The sequence below is a fragment of the Elephas maximus genome, chromosome 24, assembly GCF_024166365.1.
Source record: "Elephas maximus indicus isolate mEleMax1 chromosome 24, mEleMax1 primary haplotype, whole genome shotgun sequence".
Lineage (NCBI taxonomy): Eukaryota > Metazoa > Chordata > Mammalia > Proboscidea > Elephantidae > Elephas > Elephas maximus.
This window is the reverse complement of record NC_064842.1, coordinates 40145679-40162407: the sequence shown is the minus strand read 5'-3', so window position 1 is coordinate 40162407 and position 16729 is coordinate 40145679.

The window sequence follows — 16729 nt, the reverse complement described above, 5'->3', positions numbered from 1 at the left end:
TGTTGGTGCCACTCAACAGGAGTCCATTTTGTCAACTGTCTGACCATTTATACTTATGCTTTGAGTTTATTTATTGGTTTTTGCTCCCACCCCCCAATAAGTCTCTAATTGCATTTTAAGGTAAAGGTAGCTATTGTGAAAAGCCTTAGGTGTATACCCACTCAGCATGCTCAGAAACACAAAGGGAACTGCAGCAGAGAGACAACACTAGTGAGAACAGGATCATCAGATATCTGCACATCAGCATCGAGAGAGGCTTTGATTCTGAGAGAAACAGAAAATCAGTGGTGAGAGCCAGAACAAATGTTGGAGTAGCAGTCAGCAAAGGACAGAAGCAGCATGGGGCAAAGACTTTGTGAAAGATAACATTGAATGTCCAGTGGCCAGAATCAGTAAAGAGACAAGAGCAAAGCCAGAGTGGATTGGAGAAAGACTAAAACAGATGGGTAAAGCAGGAAGGGGGAGTTCAGTGGTAAGAGGGCTAGGCTTAGAGGGCTGTGATGGACTTGAAAATATGCTGCCCAGGTCCCCTTTCCAAGAAGCACTTGTCCCAGCTACAGGGAGTGCTGTCAGTAGACAGCCATTAGGGATTACATCAACTGCAGAAAGCCACCTCATCCAAGGCCACACCCTTCTGGAGGTGACCCACTTTTAATGATTGGTAGAAGAGAGAGTAAAAAGGCTCAGCCATTTTGGCCCAATGCAGGACAACTCTGTGGATTCAATTTAGCTCCAGAACTCCTGTGGGATTAGCCCAGGCTGTCATTTGGGTTTGCACTGAAGCTCAGCTCTCCGCTGCCCAGTCTTATGTATTTGTCTTTTTAACTCCCACAGTTACTTCCCTAGTGAGCATGTTGTTGTTGTTAGATGCCGTGGAGTCAGTTCCAGTTCATAGTGACCCCATGTACAACAGAATGAAACACCACCCAGTCCTTCACAATCCTTACAATTGTTGCTATGTTTGAACCTACCATTGCAGCCACTGTGTCACTCCATCTCATTGAGGGTCTTCCTCTTTTTCACTTATCCTTTACTTTACCAAGCATGATGTCCTCCTCTAGGGACTAATCCCTTCTGATAACATGTAAAGTACATGAGACAAGGTCTCACCATCCTCATTTCTAAGGAGCATTCTGGCTGTACTTCTTCCAAGACAGATTTGTTCATTCTTCTGGCAGTCCATTCAATATTCTTTGCCAACACCATAATTCAAAAGCATCAATTCCTTGGTCTTCCTTGTTCATTGTTCAGCTTTTGCATGTATATGTGGCAACTGAAAATACCATGGCTTGAGCGAGCGGCCATCTAAGATGCTCACTCCATCGGGAGCAAGGGAGAATGAAGAAAATCAAAGACACAAGGGAAACATTAGTCCAAAGGACTAATGGACCACACCTACCACAGCCTGTACCGGGCTGAGTCCAGCACAACTAGATGGTGCCTGGCTACTACCACTGACTGCTCTGACAGGGATCACAATAGAGGGTCTTGGACAGAGCTGAAGAAAGTGTGGGACAAAATTCTAACTCACAAAAAAAAAAAAAAAAAAAAACAGACTTACTGGCCTGACAGAGACTGGAGAAACTCCGAGGGTATGGCCCCCAGACACCCTTTTAGCTCGGTAATGAAGTCACTCCTGAGGTTCACCCTTCAGCCAAAGATTAGACAAGCCCATAAAATAAAATGAGACTAAAGGGGCACACCAGTCCAGGGGCAAGGACTAGAAGGCAGGAGGGGACAAGAAAGCTGGTAATAGGGAATCCAAGGTAGAGAAGAGAGTGTTGACATGTTGTGGGCTTGGTAGCCAGTGTCACAAACCAATATGTGTACTAATTGTTTAATGAGAAACTAGTTTGTTCTGTAAACCTTTTAAAGTACAATAATAAAAAGAAAGAAAAATACCATGGCTTGAGTCAGGCACACCTTAGTCCTCAAGGTAACATCTTTGCTTTTTAACAGTTTCAAGAGGTCTTTTGCAGCAGGTTTGTCCAATGCAGTATGCACTAAACTCCATCTCAGAGTTAGCTTCCTAGAGAACTCAACTTGTGACATTTGGTGCCAGGAGTGGTCTGAGAAAACAGGTGATAAGATAGAATTTTGGAACTAGATAACTTACTACTCATCTGGCAGCAAGGACCCCATCACTAGCAGAGCACAGATAGTCTCTCACACAAGATGGCAGTTCAATTATTAAAACCTCCACCAGGGTTGGATGGTATACCAGTGGAATGGTAGGTCCTAGCTGGTATTATGTATCAAGTGTTTGAGAAATTTGGGAGAAATAATGACTAGAAGGACAACGAAACTGAGTGGCTAGTGCCAAACTCAATTAATGCATTAGAACAGAGGTCAGCAAACAGTGGCCCATGAGCCAAAAACTACTACCACTGTCTGTTTTTTGTAAATAAAGTTTTATTGAAACACAGCCATACCTGTTCATTTACATGTTGTTTAAAGCTGCTTTCTTGTGCTGCAAAGGCAAGCTCAATTGTTGTGATGGAGACTTTATGGCCTCAAAGCCCAAAGTATTTACTATATGGCCTCATACAGGAAAAAAAAAAAAAAAAAAAAAATTCTGGCTCCTGCATAATGAAAACAGAAGGATAAGGAAAGAATGAGAATGATTAACAAGCACTTGAAAAACCAAGTGTGAAACCCAGAGGACCCATTTGGCAGACTACAAAGAGACTCTCAACTTGTATAGTGGGAGGGCAGAGAAAGTTAGGGAACTGAACCTGGACTTAATCAGTGGAGTAATTGAGCTCCAAAGAAGGTTCAACTCCCAACCATGGCAGGTCTGTTATGCTAATGTCAGAACTCTGGTTGGGAAGGAAGGGGATCCTGACACATAGGTTGGGGACTTTTGGGCTGATACCTCCAACAACCGTAAATTTCCAGATTCCCCTGAATCCTCTGAGCCTGTAGAAGTGGTCCACCTCTCCCTATTAAGACCTGGCACATGCCCTTTCTTGCTTGAAGAAAATGCAGAGACCTTTTCCCTGAGAAACAACAGGTACACCTTTTCAAATCTACCCCATGTCCCATCCTTCCCACTAGACCTGTTACTGAGCCTGAAAGGAACAATGGAGACTATACCTCAAAGGAGCTGCAAGGCTTAGTGCATGTGTTGGCAGGAACTTGAGGGGTACATGTGAGACTGGATTCTTAAGAGTGTTTGATTGAGGGAACTAAAATATATGGTTGGATAAGAGAGACTTCATTGAATTAGTACTCTCCTGAGATACAGGATTTAAACCATGACAAGGAGTGACCCCAGAGATATGGCAAATTTGTAACTAGAATGGCTGTCTTCTGGAAGCATGAAAAAGCAATACTCCATACTGAGTGATGCTGAAATGCCAGCATTTCCTTGGAAGGTGTTGTGATGGAGCAAGTTATTAAAAGACTCAGGAAATGAGGCATGTTGAAGAAGATACGCTGTGAAGCCAAAACCCTACCAGATAATTACGTTCCACAGGAGACCCAGAAGTTAAACAGTTGACCAAGGTCATAAGGAAAGCTCTGACAAGAGATCACCAGCCTCATGAAAAGTTCAATGGTAGCTCTCATGTATAGACCAGGGATAATGGTATGGAGAGAACATTACAGAACAAAGCTCTCTGATAGCAATGGGATGATACTAAACCAAAACTGAACCCTTTGTTGTCCAGTTCTGACTCACAGTGACCCTGTAGGACAGAGTAGAACTGCCCCTTAGTGTTTCCAAGGCTGTGATGTGTACAGAATCTTACTGGCACATCTTCCTCCTGTGGAGTGGCTGGTGGGTTCAAGTTGCCAGCCTTGTGGTTAGCAACCGAGCACTTAACCACTGTGCCACCAGAGCTCCTTAATGGGATTTAAAAACCCGTTGCTGTCAAGTCCATTCTGACTCAGATCCTATAGGACAGCGTGAAACTGCCCCATAGGGTGTCCAAGGAGTGCCTGGTGGATATGAACTGTTTACTTTTTGGTTAGCAGACGTAGCTATTAACCACTGTGCCACCAGGGTTTCCTGGTGGATGATAGGAGCCCTGAAACAATAGAGGCCAGGTAGCAGTACTTAACAGCATAAGCTGGGTGGATGTAGTTTTCACAAAGAGCAGCAAGACTGGAGTGGTAGCCAAGAGGATGTGATCTGCTGGGAGTTACGAACTGTTAACAGATCGTGGAGTCCCTAGGCGCAAAACAGATGGGCATCCAACAAAGGTACTATTCGACTTGCACCATCAGAAGAAATCAAGGATGGATCATCAGGAGACCTGAGCCCGATGATCCATATAAAATAAAAAAAAGTCATGGTTTTTTGCACGGTTTCTGCACCTGAGCCTATTTTTAGATCCTGAACTCTTTGATTGAAGAGGATGCGGGCCTTTGGGATGAAAGACTCTGCAACACCCTGGCAGAGGTACACAGTAATTATTCTTTCAGTTTTTCCCCAAAGGGTTATATGGAAATTTGCTGAAAGTCACTGGGAAAAAGAAGAATATCCAGATATTCCAAGGACTGTTGAACACAAGGCTGGAATTGACATTGATACCTAGAGACAGACAGTGTCTTCCGGGCCTCTTTGTTAAGATAGAGACATATGTTGTTGTTGTTCTGACTCATAGCAACCCTATGTACAACAGAGCGAAACACTGCCTGGTCCTGTACCATCCTCACAACTTTTGTTACACTTGAGCCAATTGTTGCAGCCACTGTGTCATCCATCTCATTGAGGATCTTCCTCTTTTTCCTTGACCCTTTCCCTTACCAAGCGTGATGTCCTTGTCCAGGGACTGGCCCCTCCTGGTAACATGTCCAGAGTATGTGAGATGAAGTTTTGCCATTCTTGCTTCTAAGGAGCATTCTGGATGTACTTCTTCCAAGACAGATTTGTTCGTTCTTTGGCAGTTCATGGTATATTCAGGATTCTTTGCCAACCCAGTAATTCAAAAGCATCAATTCTTCTTTCTTCCTTATTCATTGTACAGCTTTCACATGCATATGTGGTAATTGAAAATACCATGGCCTGGGTCAGGCACGCCTTAGTCCTTATAATGACATTTTTGCTTTTTAACGCTTTAAAGAGGTCTTTTGCAGCAGATTTCCTCAATGTAATGCATCATTTGATTTCTTGAGTGCTACTTCCATGGGTTTTGATTGTGGATCCAAGTAAAATGAAATCCTTGACAACTTCAGTATTTTCTGTTTATTGTGATGTTGCTTATTGGTCCAGTTGTGAGGATTTTTGTTTTCTTTATGTTGAGGCGTAATCCATACTGAAGGCTCTGGTCTTTGATCTTCATCAGTAAGTGTTTCAAGTCCTCTTCACTTTCTGCAAGTAAGGTTGTGTCATCGCAGGTTGTTGATGAGTCTTCCTTTAATCCTGATGCAGCGTTCTTCTTTTTATAGTACAACTTCGCGGATTATTTGCTCAACATACAGATTGAATGAGTATGGTGAAAGGATACAACCCTGACACACACATTTCTTGTCTTTAAACCAGGCAGTATCCGCTTGTTCTGTTTGAACGACTGCATCTTGGTCTATGTATAGGTTCCTCATGAGCACAATTAAGTATTCTGGAATTTCCATTCTTCTCAATGTTATCCATAATTTGTTATAATCCACAGTCAAATGCCTTTGCATAGTCAATAAAACATAGGTAAACGTCTTTCTGGTATTCTCTGCTTTCAGCCAGGATCCATCTGACATCAGCAATGATATTACTGGTTTCCACGTCCTCTTCTGAATCCGGCTTGAATTTCTGGCAGTTCCCTGTCGACGTACTGCTGCAACTGCTTTTGAATGATCTTCACCAAAATTTTACTTGCATGTGATATTAATGATATTGTTCTATAATTTCCTCATTCTGTTGGATCACCTTTCTTTGGAATGGGTACAAATATGGATCTCTTCCATTCAGTTGGCCAGGTAGCTGTCTTCCAAATTTCTTGGCACTGATGAGTACTTCCAGCTTTGCATCTCTTTGTTGGAACACCTCAATTGGTATTCCATCAGTTCCTGGAGGCTTGCTTCTCACCAGTGCCTTTAGTGCAGCTTGGACCTCTTCCTTCAGTACCATTGGTTCTTGATCATATGCTGCCTCCTGAAATGGTTGTACATCTACCAATTCTTTTTAGTACAGTGACTGTATATTCCTTCCATCTTCTTTTTATGCTTCCCGTGTCATTTAGTATTTTTCCCATAGAATTCTTCGACATTTCCACAGGAAGCTTTAATTTTTGTTCAGTTCTTTCAGCTTGAAAAATGCCGAGCATGTTCTTCCCTTTTGGTTTTCTATCTGCATGTCTTTGCATATTTCATTATAATACTTTGTCTTCTCAATCCACCCTTTGAAATCTTCTGTTCAGCTCTTTTACTTCATCATTTCTTCTGTTTCTTTAGCTACTCTGTATTCAAGAGCAAGTTTCAGAGTCTCTTCTGACAACCATTTTTACCTTTTCTTTCTTTCCTGTGTTTTTAATGATCTCTTGCTTTCTTCATGTATGCTGTCCTTGATATCATTCCACAGCTCATCTGGTGTTTGGTCATTAGTATTCAGTGTGTCAAATCTATTCTTGAGATGGTCTCTAAATTCAGGTGAATATACTCAAAGTCATACTTTGGCTTTTGTGGACTTGTTCTAATCTTCTTCAGTTTCAACTTGAACTTGCATATGAGCAGTTGATTGTCTGTTCCACAGTGGGCTCCTGGCCTTGTTCTGACTGATGATATTGAGCTTTTCCAGCATCTCTTTCTACAGATGTAGTCGATTTGATTCCTGTGTATTCCGTCTGGTGAGGTCCATGTTTATAATCACCATTTATGTTGGTGAAAAAAGATATTTGCAATGAAGTGGTCGTTTGTCTTGGGAAATTCTATCATATGATCTCCGATGTCATTTCTGTCACCAAGGCCATATTTTCCAACTACCAATCCTCCTTCATTTCCAACTTTCTCATTCCAATCGCCATCTTGATTGCATGTTTAGTCAATTTCAGACTGCAGAAGTTGTCATAAATCTTCAATTTCTTCATCTCTGGCCTTAGTGGTTGATGCAAAAACTTGAATAATAGTTGTATTAACTGGTCTTCCTTGTAGACATATGGGTATTAACCTATTTCTGACAGAGTTGTACTTCAGGATAGATCTCAGAATCTTAGTTTTGGTGATGAATATGACACCACTCCTCTTCAATTTGTCATTCCCAGCATAATAGACCATATGATTGTCTGATTCAAAATGGCCAGTACCAGTCCATTTCAGCTCACTGATGCTTAGGATATCCGTCTTTACGCATTCCATTTCATTTTTGATGACTTCCAATTTTCCTGGATTCATACGTCCACATTCCATGTTCCAGTTATTGAAGGATGTTTTGTTTCTTCTCATTTTGAGTGGTGCCACATCAGCAAATGAAGGTCTGGAAGGCTTGACCTGAGGGGCTCATCTTCCAGCACTATGTCAGACAGTGTTCTGCTGCTATTCATAAGGTTTCCACCACCTGTCTGTCAGTTTGTTGTACTGTGATGGCTTGCATGCTGTTGTGATGCTGGTAGCTTTACCACTGGTATTTCAAATGCCAGCAAGGTTGCCCTTGGTGGACAGGTTTCAGCTGAGCTTCCAGACTAAGACAGACTAGGAAGAAGGACCTGGCCATCTACTTCTGAAAAAATTGACCAGTAAAAACCTTATGAGAAGAGACTTATGGCACACAGGTAATAAATGGACTTACCATAAAGGTCTGGTTCGTTGTGGGTTTGTAAATCACTCTGTCGTAATTCCACCCAGGCCCCCAAAAGTATCATTAGGCTAGAAATACTTGGTAATTGGTGAGACCTCCAGATTGGTTTCTTGGTCTGTGGGGTAAGAGTTGTCATAGTGGGAAGGTCAAGTGTAAGCATCTCAAACATCCCAGTCCCTGGACAAGATAGTAAATTTTAAAAGATTCTGTTCCAGTGGTAGGGAGAAAGACAGACGTTAGTGCTACCATTAACAATCTAAAAGAATCAGGAGTAGTGGTTCCCATCATATCTCCTCTTAAGTTACCAGTCTGGTCCCTGCAGAAGCAGAGTAATCCTTCCAAGGATTCGGCTGAGTTGTAACCATTATTGTAGTTGCCATACCACATAAATTATATTTTGCTTAAGCAGGTTAATGTGGCCTCAGATACATGGAATGCAGGTACTGATTTGGTGAATGTGGGGTTTCCTATGCCTGTTGGAAAAGAGGATCCAAAAATAGTTTGTATTCACATGGACTGGACAACAAGGTATATTTTCATTTCCCCTGAAGTATTCTGTTAATTCTTCCATCCTCTACTATGTTATAATCCAAAGAGGTTTGGACCATCTGGACATCCCAAAGAAAATCACATTGATACAGTACAGGCATACCTTGGAGATGTCGCAGGTTCAGTTCCAGACCACCGCAATAAAGCAAATATTAGAATAAAGCAAGTCACATGAATTTTTTGATTTCCCAGTGTATGTAAAAGTTTTGTTTACACTATACTGTAGTCTGTTAAGGGTGTGATAGCATTACGTCTAAAAGAACAATGTACATACCTTAATTAAAAAATACTTTTTTGATTAAAAAAAATGCTAACCATCATCTGAGCCTTCAGTGATTTGGAATCTTTTTGCTGTTAGAGGGTCTTGCCTCAATGTTGATGGCTGCTGACTGGTCAGGGTGGCGGCTGCTGAAGGTTGGAGTGGCTGTGGAAATTTCTTAAACTAAGACAACAATGAAGTTTGCCACATCGATTGAACCTTCCTTTCATGAAAGAGTTCTCTGTAGCATGCAATGCTGTTTGATAGCATTTTACCCACAGTAGAACTTCTTTCAAAATTGGAGACAGTCCTCTCAAACTCTGCCACTTCTTTATCAACTAAGTTTATGTAATATTCTAAATCATTTGTTGTTATTTCGACAATGTTCACAGCATCTTCACCAGGAATAGATTCCATCTCAAGAAACCACTTTCTTTGCTCACCTATAAGAAGCTATTCCTCATCCGTTAATGTTTTATCATGAGATTACAGCAACTCAGTCACATCCCTTCTAATTCTGGCTCTCTTGCCATTTCCACCACATCTGCAGTTACTTCCTCCACTGAAGTCTTAAACCCCTCAAGGTCATCCATGAGAGTTGGAATCAACTTCTTCCAAACTCTTGTTAATCTTGATATTTTGACGCCTTCCCCTGAATCACGAATGTTCATAATGGCATCTAGAATGGTGAATCCTTTCCAGAAGGTTTTCAATTTACTTTGCCCAGATTCATGTCATGAATCACTATCTATGGCAGCAGTATTTAAGTTTTGAAAGTGAAAATTAGTCCTTGATCCATGGCTGCAGAATGGATGTTGTGTTAGCAGGCATGAAAACAACATTAATCTCCTTTTGTGTCTCCATCAGCACTCTTGTGTGGCCAGGTGCATTGGCAATGAGCAATAATATTTTGAAAGGTGTTTTTTTTTTTTTTTTTCTGACCAGTAAGTCTCAACAGTGGGCTTAATATATCCAGTAAACCATGTTGTAAACAGATGTGCTGTCATCCAGGCTTTGTTGTTCCATTTATAGAGAATAGGCAGAGCAGATTTAGCATAGTTCTTAAGGGCCCTAGGATTTTCAGAATGGTAAATGAGCATTGGCTTCAACTTAAAGTCACCAGCTGCATTAGCCCCTAACAAGAGAGTCAGCCTGTCTTTGAAGCTTTGAAACCAGGCATTGACTTCTCCTCTCTAGCTGTGAAATTCCTCGATGGCATTTTCTTCTGATATTAAGGCTGTTTCAGCTACGTTGAAAATCTTTTGTTTAATGCAGCCACCTTGATAAGTTATCTGAGCTGGATCTTCCGAATAATTTGCTGCAGGTTCTACATTAGCACCTGCTGCTTCGTCTTTCATTTTTATGTTATAGAGATGGCTTCTTTCCTTAAAACCCATGAACCAACCTCTGCTAGCTTCAAACTTTTCTTCTGCAGTTTCCTGACCTCTCTCAGCCTTCACAGAATTGAAGAGAGTTAAGGCCTTGCTCTGGGTTAGGTTTTGGCTTAAGGGAATGTTGTGGCTGGGTTGATCTTCTATCCAGACACTAACACTTTCTCCCTGCCAGCAACAAGGCTGTTTCACTTTCTTGTCATTCGTGTGTTCATTAGAGTAGCACTTTCAATTTCCTTCAAGAACTTTTCCTTTGCATTCACAACTTGTCCGTTTAGCACAAGAGGCCTACTTTTTGGCCTGTCTCAGTTTTCACCGTGCCTTCCTTGCTAAGCTTAATCACTTCTAGCTTTTGATTTAAAGTGAGAGACGTGAGACTCTTCCTTTCACTTGAGCACTTAGAGGCCACTGGAGGTTATTAGTTGGCCTAATTTCAACATTGTCGTTTCCCAGAGAATAGATAGGCTGGAGGAGAGGGAGAGAGACAGTGGAACAGCTGGTCGGTAGAGCAGTCAGAACATACACAACATTTATCAATTAAGTTCACTGTCTTATATGGGCATGGTTTGTGGTGCCCCAAGACAATTACAATAGTAACATCAAACATCACTGATTGCAGATCACCCTAGTAGATATAATAATAATGAAAAAATTTGAAATATTGTGGGACTTACCAAAATGTGACACAGAGGCACGAAGTGAACACACGCTGTTGAAAAAATGGCACTGCAAGACTTGCTTAATGCAGGGTTGCCAGAAACCTTCAATTTGTAAAAAGCGTAATATCTATGAAGCACAGTAAAGCAAAGCACAATAAAATGAGGTATGCCTATACATCAAAGATATTATGCTAATCAGGCCAGGTGAATAAGAAGTGGCTAGCATGTTGGAGACCTTGGTGCAACACTAGAGGATGAAAGATAAACTCTATGAAGATTGAGGAATCTGAAATATTAATAAAAATTGTAGGGGTCCAGTGGTCAGAGTCATTCTGGGACGTGCCCTCCAAATTAAATACAAATTATTGCTCCACCATCACAAAGAAGAGAGCAAAAGGCCTTTAGGCCTCTTTAGGCTCTGAAAGCAGCATATTTTACACTTGGTAAAAAAAAAAAAGATTTTTTTTTTTTTTAATACTGCATCAGCCCATATATCAGGTATTACAAAAGGCTACCAGCTTTGAATGAGACCCAGAGCTGTGTCATGGACCTGGATGTAGGCTCTGGGAGAAATCCCTCTGTGATGAGAAGCTCCACGTTTTTGATGAGCAGACCGTGGACCTAAGGGTATCAGTCAAGACACTTATCAACGTATTAATGTCATTATGCAAAGAGTTTCCAACATCTTTCATTCCATGAGCATTGCTTCTAGACTCTCACTCCATAAGGAATCAAAGAATGCAGAATCTTTTCTCATCTTACCCCTAACTAGCCCTGGCCAGCTATAAATACAGGGGAGAGACAGCAGCCTGAGCGGTATTATTTGGTGAGTTCTGGGGAGATCCTTTTGCCTGTATTCTGTCTCCACCACTAGTAATGCATTTATTTTAAGGTTTGCTTATCCATCCAACAATAATCTTTTGAAAAAATGTCATGGAAAAAATTTAAAACTCTGAATTAAAGTTTAGGTTCTGTTGCTTATTATTTATGTGATCCTGGCAAATTACAAAACGTCTGTGAGCTGAGGTTTTCTCAGGTATAAAATGAGATGAGAGTACCTGTCTGGCCCACCTCACAGGATTGTTATAAGGATAAAAGTAATGAAGGTGATGGTTTCATAAACTATGACCAAATCAGCTACCATCGAGTTGACGCTGACTCATGGTGTCCTTATGAATATCAGAGTAGAACTGTGTTCCATAGGGTTTTCAATGGCTGATATTTTGGAAGTAAATCACCAGGCCTTTCTTCTGAGGCACCATTGGGTGAACTCAAGCCACTGACCTTTCCATTAGCAGCTGAACACTTAAGCGTTTGTACCACCCAGGGACTCTGTAAATTGTGAAACACTAGACAATTGCAAGATATTACTATCTTCAGCTATTTCCACTCAGTTGTAAATGATATTATCAGTTTTCTGTCTTTTCTCTCAGGGCGCTGAAAGAACGGAAGTTTTAAAGGAAAAGGAGGAAAGAACAGCTTAAAAGCAGCATAATTTGCTTGTCAAGTGCGGATCTGGGTACATGTCTAAGTGAGAGGCAGAATATAGCAGATAAACCCGAGAGATAAAGAGTGGTGGGAAGTTGCTGAGCAAAAATTTAAAAAATTGCCTCTCAATTCTCCAAGAGTGAGCCCTATATCACACAGTGTCCCAAAAGAGACAAGGGCAGGTAACTTCACTTATTCATCCATTCATTAATTCTAAACTTATTTACTGGTTTTCACTTTGTGACTCCTAGATACAGGGACTATTAAATAAAATACAGAGCGGAGGCAGAGACAGACTGCTAGATCACCCATTTGGCGTAATATGGCAAAGCTGTGATGGAAGCAGGCAGTGCTATCTGAGGAGCACAGAGGAGGGGCATCTACGTCAGATTAGGAAGCGCAAGAAAGGTTTCTTGGAAGAGGTGATGCTTGAGCTGAATTTAGAAGGATGAGTAAGTCTTAGATCACGTGGGGGTGGAGAGAGCGTTTTCCTGGAAGAGGGAACAATATGTGCAAAGACTTGGACGCATAAGACAGCCTGTCACGGAGGCAGGGAGAACAGAGAAATAGGGGAAGGTTTAGCCAAAACATCTAAACATGATGCTGAGAGCTATGTGGAACCCGAAAGCAGGGTGGCAGCCAATGGTCCACATTGCATTTTAGAAAGAGAGCAGAATTGATAGTAAGGAGTGAGGCCTGAAAGCAGGAAGCTCAGTTAGGAGTCTGAGCAACAGCAATGAGGGCGTGAACTCAGGCAGTGGCCTGGCCATTGGGAAGGAGAGAAGGCGGTAAAAAGCTCATATAATCTGCAGAGGTTATAAACCCAGAGCTCTCTGACGGAATATGGGGAGTACGAGTGCTGTGACAAGTCAGGCTGCCTCTTCGAAGCTGAAACGCACAAATACCACTTGCCAATTCTGCTGAAACCTTCCTTTCCGTCATTGGGATTATGGGCATCTGTCCTAGCATCCCATTCAGCTGCATTCAGTTAAATAGAGGACCAGTCCCATCATCAGTCACACTCAGTCCATTACTTACTCTCTGCAAGAAATCTAGCTCACTGAAAATAGACTTCCACAGGATGGAGCTCTTTCAGTTTCTTGCCGTCTTAGCAGACCCCCAGGCCGCCTGCCCCATTTCCCCCACAGAGCAGTGGGTGATGACTGAGAGCAGGGTCACGCTTCAGCTATGCTTCTGCCTCCCAGCACACACGCCCTCCTCTGTCAGAAGTGACAGATGAGTATTTTGGTCTGAGGATTTCCTCTTTTGAGTGTGTCTGTCGCTTCTTCATTCTGTGATGAATGCATCCTAAAGAGCTTAAAGGCTGTTTGACTGGGGCTGAGGCATCTATTTTAGGTTGAGAATTGCTGACATCCAAGAACAATTTTTTTTTTTTAATAGAAGAGTATTAGAAAGAAACATCCTGCTCTCTTTTGCGTAGCAACATTCCTCTGCTAGTTAGTGAGCGGGGTGCCATGCTGTACTCTGGAATTCATAAATTATCACCGGTGGTTGGTTATAAAAACGGCCAAATTCCTCTCCCAATACCCATGCCCCTGTAATGTGACTTCTTAGTTCCTCTCGTGGAGAGGCGAAGACTGTTTTTTTTTTTTTTTTTCCTGAGGGCACTAAAAAATGGGAGATTTAATGGGAAAGAAAAAAGGGGCGAATTGGGAGAAGTTACATGATTCACTTGGTACAACACTCAGGGAGGGCAGGTCTGGGTTTGTGTCTAACTGGGACACAGAATATACTGGGTAGACCAAAGAAATCAGGGTGATGGATAGTTGTTGAGGAAAATAAATTAATCTCCCAATTCTCCAAGAGTGAGCCTTTAAGACACTGTGTCCAAAAAGAACCAAGTGCATGTAGCTTCACTTATTCATCCATTCATTCATTCAAAAACCATCTAGCTAGCTTTTACCTTGTGTCTTCCAGACACTGGAAGAGTTGACTAAAACAGCCGTACAGAGTAGTAGGAAAACAGGCTAATAGATCACCCATTTAGTGAAACGTGCTCATTCTAATCAAGATCAGCTGAGCCTACCTCAGCCAGGGCCAGAAGAACCACCTAGCAGAATCATCTATTAGGTACCTGGCTTTAAATCTCTCTGTTTTGGGGTGGTTGATTGTGCAGCGGAAGCTAACTGATGTGAATAAACAAAATGTCGTATATCCATACAATGGAGTATCATTCAGCCACAAAAAGGAATGAAGCCTTACACATGCTACAACATGGATGAACCTCGAAAAGATTATGCTAAGTGAAGAAGCCAGACACAAAAGGTCACATAGTGTATGATTCCATTTATACAAAATATCCAGAATACATAAACTCATAGAAACAGGAGGCAGATTAGGGGTTTCCAGGAGCTGGGGGGAGGAAGGAAATGGGAGGGACTGCTTAATGGTTGTGGGGCTTCCCTTTGGGGTGATAAAAATGCTTTGGAACTATATAGGAGTTATGGTTGCACAACACTGTGAAAATACTAAATGTCACTGAATTGTACACTTGAAAATGGTTAATTGTATGTTACGTGAATTTTACCCCAAGAAATAAGAAAGCTAACTGATGCGTGACCTAAATCTAAATGACAATTATTTGAGTGTTTATTTCCTTAGAAAGTTCCTCGGGGCACCCCTGAAGATGGGAGATAACTTTTCAGGGAAAAATGGTCCATGCAACAGAGCTCAGGAAGATTTCATGAAAGCGGAGGACAATGCTTGGACCCTCAGCATTTAGAATATAGAATACAACCAGGATTATTTGATTTTTGTAAGGTCATGCAAGGAAGGCTAGACCCCAGTAACCTTTAGAATTTAGAAGCCTGCAGATATTCCTTTAATTTTTTTTTACTGCCCTAGGCAATAATTGATTTGATGATTGTTTAATTTCCTTTTTATTAAAAATTTTTAGCTCATAAAAACCTTACACTAAGCTTATTTTACCACAGAGAAACATTATCTTTCAGTGTCTTTTGGGTGATCTGCAAATTTTATATACTTTATATCAAAATGAGCCATGTGGTGCCCTGGGACAGTATAAAACTTCCAAAGGATCTCCATGAGAATAATCTAACACATAAGAGAAAAATCCCAACTAGCTGTGACTGTGCATTTACTATGGACCAGGCACTTTGCTTAGAGTTCAACATGCATTATCTCATTCAATCATTTTATCAGCTCTTTAAGGTAGAAATTGCTCTCACTAATGATTCCACTTATGAGGTAACTGGGGCTCAGAGACATAAGTAATGCCCAGGGTAGCCAGAGGCAGCTGTGGCATCCTAGGATGTTGGGCTCTGGATCCCATGCTCTTTACTGTCTCTTTAAACCTCTGTATTTGGCTTACATTGAATTCACACTCTGCCATTGTTCTCCATTATTGCTCTTGGGCAAACAATTGAACTTCTGTGCACTGCAATTTCTTCATCTGAAACTTGGAGGTAAAAATATCCAGGTGCAGAAACTGACAGCTAGAAAATGCCATTTTATGTTCGTGTACGAATAGATACGGAGTGCCTGGGTCGTACAAGTGGTGAACACACTCGGTTGCTAACCGAAAGCTTAGAGATTCGAGTCCAACCAGAGGCACCTCAGAAAAAAGGCCTGGCAATCTACCTCAAAAAATCAGCCACTGAAAACCCTGTGAAGCACAGTTCTACGCTGACACACATGGGGTCGCCATGAGTTAGAGTTGACTTGATGGCAACTTGTAAAAATAGATATGGAAGATCTCTGAGAAGATAAAACATTACATGCAGTAGAGTGTAGGTTGCCTATAGTAGGTTATTTTTACCTTCCAAAGATAGTCAAGGCAAGCAGTTACAGCTGAGATGCCAGCATATTCCCAAATTTGCCTAGCCCTTCCCCCAGCTCCACACTAAACTTAAAGGGTGCTTATACAGACACATGTCTTCAACAGTTCCTGGCTCAAGGCCACTAGATTCATCCCTGGCCGCCTCTGACTCTAGCAAAAGGCAAACTCCTTTTCTGAAAGCTCAGGGACACTGAGTGAATTGTCATCGCCCCATGAGAAATATAGAAACCGGTAGCAACAAGAGCGTACAGCGAGTGGTAGTGGAAGAAAAATGCCTGTGAAGATAAATGGTCTTTACTGATTGGAAAGATTTAGGCAACTCACAAACATGGCCAGTGGATACAGCAGGAGTAGTCGCTCCCTTGGTGCCTCCCGAAGAATACACACCACCTCAAATGCACAGTGGAAGGGACTGGTGTTTATAGAGAATGGAATATTTTCTGTATAGGACAAGGATTTGTCACTTGTGTGGACCCAGGTAGTCCCAACTACACAGACGCATGGCCACGCATACACACAGGCACATACAGATAACACAGGGACGGACACCCAGAGGCATATGCACACAGACCCCTGCGCACATCACAGAAGGTGCATTTAAGCAGTATTGGGCTAATGTTTTTAATATCTAGCAAATGTCAAAGAAAGGAAAGTGAAACAATATATACTATAAACTAAAATGAATCTTCAACTCTTTAACAAGGAAGAAGGAAAAGCGTATAAAACCTCGACATCAGACGCGAGGTCAGCAATGAGGGCTGCCGCTCTGGTCTCATAAGTCCTGGGTAACAAGACAGAGAGCATCTCATTCCACATGGTGTCATTTCCATAAAT